This window comes from Copidosoma floridanum, unplaced genomic scaffold (genome assembly GCF_036245765.1).
Source record: "Copidosoma floridanum isolate Cflo_tuat_1 unplaced genomic scaffold, Cflo_Japanese_pri ptg000002l, whole genome shotgun sequence".
NCBI lineage: Eukaryota > Metazoa > Arthropoda > Insecta > Hymenoptera > Encyrtidae > Copidosoma > Copidosoma floridanum.
Window position 1 is genome coordinate 1,260,852 of NW_028321879.1, and position 5,609 is coordinate 1,266,460.

General features: G+C 43.0%; 1 pseudogene; it reads right to left on the bottom strand.

Moving 5' to 3' along the window:
* Positions 1 to 2,206: 2,206 nt before the first annotated feature.
* LOC106642403 (uncharacterized) lies at positions 2,207 to 4,908 on the bottom strand (annotated as a pseudogene).
* Positions 4,909 to 5,609: the final 701 nt, after the last annotated feature.

Genomic DNA, 5,609 nt, shown 5'->3' on the forward strand with positions numbered 1-5,609 from the left:
CGTCTATTGGTGGGTCTAGTCAGCGCAACATCGCTGTTAGTTGCATTAGATAGCCCCGTACTGGTTCGCCGTCATATTGTCTGTGCATAAGCGTGTCTTATTTTAGCTTGTGCTGCAGGCCTTTGCCAATGTCGAACCACTTTCTTGCTGCGGTCACGAACTCTGCCCAGGTTTTCCATCTCCATTTCTCGTTGCGAAACCAGAGTAGCGCATTGTCGCTTAGAAGCGTGGGAACCGCTCGAAGCATCTCATCGTCTGAAAGGTTAAAGAACACTCGGCATTCCTGTACTTTGGTGTAAAAACCATCGAAGCTCTCTTTTCCTTCCCCTGTGAACTTGAGATCCCATTTACGCACTACTTTTCCCAGATCGTGAATTTGTTCTTTAATGTTAAAGATGCTGGTCGCTTGAGCATTACTTTCAGTAGTCTCCCCCCCCCCAGGTTGGACGGAAGCCCGAAGCCAATGGAGTGGTGCGGCCAGAAGGCTTCTGCTTTTCGATGTCCACTGAGTTATGATTAAATCCCTCGCGATTAAAATAGTGCTGCGTGAAGGTATCCTGGAACTGTACTTTATTGCTTTTGCCATCTGTGAAGCGCGATTTATTTGTTGCTACTATCGACGAATTTCTGGGGAGCCTATTGCTACTTGTTAACTCTCTGTACCTTCTAATTTCTCTTTCTTGGTGGTCTCGGACGAGGTGCAGATCGTTAATTTGTTTTCTTATCTGTAGAACTTTATTAGCGAATTCTGCGGGCACGTCAAACGGTTTGCCACCACTGGTCATGAGTCTGAAGGCTCCTTCATCTTCATCTTCGTCTGGACTTGTGTAGGGTTCATTCCTCTGGGGATACCTTGGAGTTCGCAAGGATGGTATTTTTGTGGAACCTGTGTGTTTAGGCACCTCCCTTTGGCGAGATAATTTTTATTCTTCCGAGAGACTGGACTGCACATTTCTTTCTCTCTAGTTTTTCTGTCTAAAATATTTTATGGATTGCAGTATTTGCACGTTTTTGGGCTACTATGGTCGATTATGGTTTTTTGTACACGGAGAGTAGAGGTCGGAACGGCCTAAACAAAAGTTGAGAAAATTTTTTTGTTTTTTTTTTGGAAAAAAAGTACATGTATTTATTGTAGTTAATTTTAACTCGATACGAGCCTTTTTGAAATAATATCTTATAAATATACATAAATCTACGTTAATAAAATAATTTGAAATCGGATGGAGATCTTGGAGGTTTGAAATCCAGTGTTTTAAGAAAGACTCGAATTATCATGGCAGCAAAGCCTTATGTCTCATTAACAATTCGTATGATTATAAAATACTTGTACTTTGCTTTAGACAAGTTAGACTATAACACAGTTTTAACAATATATATATATATATATATATATATATATATATATATATATATATATATATATATAAAAGACTCGAAACTCATTTACCTGAAGATTAAAGCTACAGAAAAGTAGTACTAAAAAAACTGCAAAGTTTTTAAAAAAATTTGTTCATTGCACGATATTAAGGCCAAATCGTCTTTTTAGTTTTTTTCTCTTAATATTGTCACTTAAACACATCAATATTTTCTTACACAAAAAATGAAAAATATTTTTTTACAAAAAATCCTCAAATACTTCAAAAAGTGTTAAGTATAAAATTAAGCGAATTTAGTTCAAACTCGTATCACAAGTTACTATTTTTATAAACAAATACACAGTCCCTGATAGCATGACTCATTGTGATCGAATAATTTAAATTTTTCTAAGTTTGTTCGTTTGACCACCGTTACATCAAACAACATTGCTCAATCAACTCACAACTTTGCGTAATCGCAAAAAAGGTCAGTCAAAAACGAGAACAGTTGAATCCTCCTTAGAAAACTAAATCCTGTATGAAACGTTTCATCAATTTTCATCAAAAATTTGACTATAAATTAAATAACACTATTCTTGCGAGACTATTGGTTAACGATTTTTCAATAACAGTCACACAGTCACAATTCCTCAACGCTCTGTAAATAATTTAATAGAGTACTTCACAAGTCAATATAAAAAAAAAACCACAATCGACCATAGTAGCCCAAAATACTGCAATCAATGGAATATTTTAGACAGAAAAACTGGAGAGCTGGAGGGAAAACAATGTGCAGTCCAATCTCTTGGAAGAATAAAAATTATCTCACCAAAAGGAGATCCGCACAACCATCAAGCATCAACTTGAGCCTGCAGCTGTCCAACCATTCTCTTGACCCAACCCACTTGGTTCTGACCAGCCAAGACGTCGTCGTTTTTCTTGGTATCCTCGGACTCGTTTGACTTATCCCTATCTGTCATCGTCGTCGCGTCTGTGCTCTTCGGCACGATTCTAGGCCCCCAGCACTTGACAATTCTCGCGTGCAATTTTAAGTGCGCTGGCTTCTGAGTAATCGCAGGCTTCTTGCCAACAACGACAGTGTTCCGCTTGATCTTTTTTTTTCGTAGGCACAGGCAATATAACTTTCCTTGAACTGACAGCCGTCACAGTCTCGTTAAGCTTGATACTGGAGTTATCGGCATCGCTAAATATTGCACTGTCTCGGAAGACTTCCTCCGACTCCGCATCCACGTGATTCTCGATAGTCTCAAAGAAGCGCTCGTAAAAGCTGTCACTTTCGTGTGCCTCTACACCCTCCTCCACGATGTCAAACACTTCATCCTCTTCTGCTTGCTTGGCTCCTGCTGCTGCAGCAGCCGCGGCAGCCTGGCTTTCCCTTGCTGCCAGATTTCTGCGGCTCTCGGAGAAAAGTATCGTTGGATCTGCGTAGTCCGCCTGCGCAATCCGAGCTCCCAATCTTGGACTGCCCTGCTTGTGATAGGGAATTGGTTCGAAACGCGACGTTGCTGAGACACAGTCCACTATCTCGTCGAAGTCAGAGATGGACTTGTTTATTTGTTGCTTGTTTTTGTTATGTTGCCTGAACGAGCGAAAGTAACCCACGCGCTCTACTTGTTCGCTGCTGCACTCAAGCATTTCCGTGCTTCAACTCAACCTCAGACCCTGCAACCGACTGCCGGCCTTAGATAGGACGCTTCGCAAACTCGACCTTGATAAATTAGAAGTCGTTCCATTACTCGTTTCTCTACTCGTTGTTCCGTTGGCTCGATATATCTTGTGGTCTGGATACACGTGAGTGCTCGTAAACAGCGAGGGAGGTCTCGACGACAGGGTGTCTGCGTCTGTGAACGATGCGTCATCCAGCAAACAGAAGAAGGTGGAAGACGAGGTCGATGAACCGTGATTGGCTCCACTGCCACCGGTAATCAGAAACTTGGGTATCCTTGTGGAACTCTGGCAACTTGAGGCGTAACGCTCCGTGTCCTCGAGATTGATCTCAGCTGGCTTGTCCAAGGCGATGGTGAATGGTCGCTCAGTCATCGACTTGTCGTCGCGCTGCAAAAACCTCGACTTGGACAGCTGGCTCGCGTCCGTGGAATTCATCATTGGGAAACTACGTGGCAGTGAGCTGCACTTTTGTGGCTGGTCAGGCAAACCTTCGCAGAGTTTGGTGAACCACACTGCCGTCTTCGTTGGGCAGTCGTGTACGTTTCTGTCGTCATTTTCCAGACAGCCGTCCCACGTGTGCTGCATGTCACCGTAGTTACCTTTACTGTTTTTATCCTGCATAGGCTCCTCGTTCTTCTTTACTACGATTGTAGGCGTCTCATAAATGGGCTCCTCTTTTTCCGAGTCGCAATTTTCGCGTAGGCGCAGGGCCACCTTAATAACTTTGCTCTCAGTTACGATATTAAGTTTTTTCATATTTTCAGATGGCGATCGTCTCTCGTTAGCCGTGCACCAAGTTGAGGCTCTCGTCATCGGGCTCGAGTGTTGTTGCTGATGGTGCGCGTGAAGAAGTCAAGATCCGGCATCGATATTACGGAAACTATCGTATTGCGAACGAAAGCTACGCTGATTGTACGCATTAACAGCTCGAACGAAGCACTATTCTTCCTCTTTCAACCGTTAAGTGAGCGACCCCATAAAAAAGATACGCAGAAGTACGAATCATCTGGGGCGGGGGTGTAATGGGCGACTAACACCGTAACGCCGCTTACGCTCACCTAGACTGCGCAAGGAAGAAAGGCTGGAGAGAGAAGAGGGGTGTCATAATGTGTGCAAGAGAGAGAGAGAGAGGAAGAGAAGCACACCGCGTCGCCAAGGGACAGCCTCACCATCGCCTTGTCAGCGCCTGTCACCTCACGTCCACGTACGAGCGGCTTATCTGCAAGACATAAGGCTGAGGGGTGCTGCTGAGGGATCATCTACTTGGCGAACGAGCGTAAATAAGAGGCTACGAAAAGCCAGGTAAGCGCAGTGTGTGAGTGAAAGCCGTGGTAGCCGCGTAATCTCTCTCCGCGCCCGATCAAATTATTGCATGCCGTTGGCTCTGAGAGGAAAGCCTTTCCTTGGCTGGGCGTACCTTGTAGTTAGCACGATCGAACAATAAACACACACCCAGATGCTTATGTACAAGTACAATTAATATAGTCTCCGTTTGTTTGATTACGAAGTGTTTGTGTCTTGCTTTGCGTAAACCCCTCCTTGCATGGAGCCCTTCCGGCTACTCCTCATTTACAAGCTTTATTTAGAGATCGCGACCTCTAAAAGGGAGTTGTAAGCCAAGTACTAACCTTATCCAGCCGCCTCCGTGGGCATACGCATAAACATCGACGCGTGAGGATCCAGAGTTAAGTCAGGGCTGAGCTGGCCCCTCAGCAAACAGACGAGAACAAGGAAAAGCAGATTCACTGTCCACGTTGTAACGCGAGTGTGTCTCCACGGGTACCCAGGAAGCACAGTCCCGGTCAGAGTACTCCTTGCATAAATTCGTGGCTATCAGAGCCGTAAGCGGATACTGGCACCCCATTACAGTATATATGTCAAACAATATTTGATCTCACTCAAATCGCCTTATTCAAGCGCACTCTATTTTCTCTTCAACTCACCTTCGACTCAAACCATTGGAATACAAAATGCAGACTTTCACCCCGCCTCTAGATTACCCTTTACGTTCTTCTTTTTCATGCTTATCATCACTCATCTTTACATCATTTTCTCATAGTTATACACATAGAAAGGCAAATGTAATTGTATCTCTCACTGAATTTATATATAACTGATAATATCGCGTATGTAAGTTGATATGTAAAATTATTCTGTACATATTATCTTTCTGTATTTTCCTTGTAACTTACTTGAAGCCATACGTGGTCATACCACACGGCTTCATAAACGCTTCTTATACTTATACTTTTGTACGTATATATATATACACACCCGAACGTAGTGTCTTTGGCTTCATTCTAGCATTTATATGATATAATGGACACAACAAACGGTGAAAAGTGGTGGTCCCAGCTGGTGCAGTATAAGATTTTTTGAACGTTGTGATTTTGTTTGAACATTTTTTGGTGTGTTACGTATAGCCGTTTCTTTTTCAGTGTTTTTGTAAGCACGTAACTTTATACAAGTAGGACATACTCATCAGTACCAAGTAAGTATTTTAACCACATGTGACTAATCTCATTTTTGGGTACATTTTCAAAAACGTTTTATTTTGTTATATAT